Source organism: Medicago sativa, chromosome 6 (genome assembly GCF_051527215.1).
Source record: "Medicago sativa cultivar Bolivia chromosome 6, Bolivia_mono, whole genome shotgun sequence".
NCBI lineage: Eukaryota > Viridiplantae > Streptophyta > Magnoliopsida > Fabales > Fabaceae > Medicago > Medicago sativa.
In genome coordinates, this window is record NC_140754.1 from 92,984,512 (window position 1) to 92,986,933 (window position 2,422).

Below are 2,422 nucleotides of genomic sequence, written 5' to 3' on the forward strand. Positions count from 1 at the left end.
ATTGTGTTTATGAGTTAGAGATGTTTAGACAAGCCTTTTTGTGTCATGGTTCCAAAAAATAAGTGTTGTTGATGCCTAACACAATTAAATACCATTGGGTACCAAATAAAAGTTAGTTGGTGCTCGGAGTATTTTGGTTTTTTATGGTTGCTAGAGAAAAAAGTAAGCCTAAATAGCAATTTTTGGTTGTGTCTACCTATTGCATGAAACTTACCTAGGCCCAAGCCCATGTCTTAACCCTAAATCCACATCTCCTATCTCGTTATTTGTTTTATATAAAGGTCGTCGGCTCCTCATTCCATCTTACACTTCTCCGCCGTGTTTCTTCTTTGTTTCTCCTCGTGTTCTCTATTTCTTTGTTTTTTTTTATGTCTTCATAATATTTGTTTCCCTTTCTAGTGTCATGTGTATCTTTGTTTACAAATAGTTTTTGTAAAATTTCACTACCTCTTTGAATACAATGATGATCTCTTATGTGATTCATCCAACTTCGATTTGATCAAGTCAACATTTGTCTAATAGAATTTCGGATCTGATAGTTTGATCAACATAAATAGCTTGAATATGTTCTCAATGTCTGATCCAATTGGTCTAACCAACCAATCCAATCTAGGTTTGATAAGAATAGGCGAATGTGAAGATGACGATGCTCTTATGAAAACAATCGTATCTCTCAAAAATCAAATCGACGAAATACCAAAGGTATATCATCAATACAAAATCCTCAAGTTAATTTACATTCATTTTTTTTATATCATATATACCAATAAGCGTATCTTAATTTTTCTTTATTATGGATCATTTATGTTAGAACAATGAATTCTACACTTATTGATATATAAACATATATTTCTCGGATCTATATTATTATTTTTATTTATTTTTAAAAATTCAATTTTTTTCGTATCACAACACATATCTTCACTTTATAAGGATCTAATCAGCTAGTGATCATCTTCTCAACTCAATATCCTTATCCACTATCTCTCTCATTACTACTGATCTGGCCTCATATTTCTTTTATTTTTTCACTAAGAAAATTGTATTTTTCACCCTTTATAATTTTTTTAAGCTTATTCCTTTTATCATATTAATTTGAGATAAGCTTCTAGTGTATATCTAACATTATCTTCTTTTTTTCTTTGTTTGTGAAGAATACAACACATGTGAAGAAGGCTCTGATTGTATAAGAATGTAGTGGGTCTTGAACACTTTTACTCAATTTTTTTTGTTGTTTGTATTGTCTTGGGGAACCATGTTCATGTCTTAATTCATTTATTTAAGTACAAGTAGCACATCTATATTGAGTATACAATTGAGTATGCAAACAAAATATTTATTTTATGAGGATGAAATTTTTTATGGAATAAAATCAAAATTCACTATATTTATAGGGACGAAAAACTTATTTAATCATTCTAATTTTCGTTACTTTATTTAGTAGTAACAAATTTCATTTTTACGCCATTAAATAACTTTGATCGCTAGTTATATTTTTTCTTATTAAAATTTGTTTTCTAATCAACAAAACTTGTTGCAGTCTTCAATTATCACAAGGACCAAAGAGCAATTAAGGAAGAGAAATCTCCGAGAGAGTCTTGTGTTGTCAATGGAAGCACTTCACGTCGCAGAAGACGAAGTTCTCCATATGAATTACGAGGAGCTCGTGAGAGAGGGAGTTCATCAAAATCAACACCCGATTCTTGAACCCGGTATACATTGGGTGACTTTAATTAAGCTAGCATTTGGTTGTAGCTCATGTTTACATTGTTGTAAATTCTTCTACTTCATATATATAAATTATAACATAGTGTATTCTTGAAATACATGTAAATATGTACATGAAGGATTAATTTGACATTGAGAGAAGGCTTGACAGGAGTTAGGGTTGACAGTTTTTGTCTCTCTTTACGACGATGCTCCTGTTTTATAGAGATGAGAGATCGTTTCCCGTTTTTTGTTGATGATGAAAATACAAAGCTTGTATAAAGATGATATTAGTGGTTGAAACTTGAAATGATAGAAGGCTAGCATGCAGTTGAAATGTATAAAGTCCAAAGCTTGTATAAAGATGATATTGTTTGTTAAGCAACATTTTACTAACAGGACATTGTTTTTGTGTTTGACCGTACTAATAGTGCATTATTTTTTGTGGTCTCGTATTTTTATTGTTCATGGTGACACAATGGAGATCCTTCCATATAGTGTTTTAATAACCGGACCGAACATATTGATCCCGTAAGGTAAGGGTTCAATGGTTCATTTGTCGAACCACATAATCATTGGTTGATCCGCATGACTAAACTAGATAGAATCTAATGAATCACTCATATAGTTCGGTCTCTATAATAAAACCGTGTACGTATTAAATCGGGCCGAGCCGAATAATCCAATCTCTAAAAAAATATGATACCTAAAAAAT

The 2,422-nt window shown here is 31.3% G+C and overlaps 1 long non-coding RNA gene across 1 annotated transcript; it reads left to right on the forward strand.

The window, feature by feature from the left end:
- On the forward strand, positions 1–2,010 carry LOC146918300 (uncharacterized). Its single transcript, XR_015014279.1, has 2 exons — positions 1–702; positions 1,541–2,010. It is a non-coding gene; the product is annotated as an uncharacterized LOC146918300 (long non-coding RNA).
- The last annotated feature ends 412 nt before the right edge of the window (positions 2,011–2,422 follow it).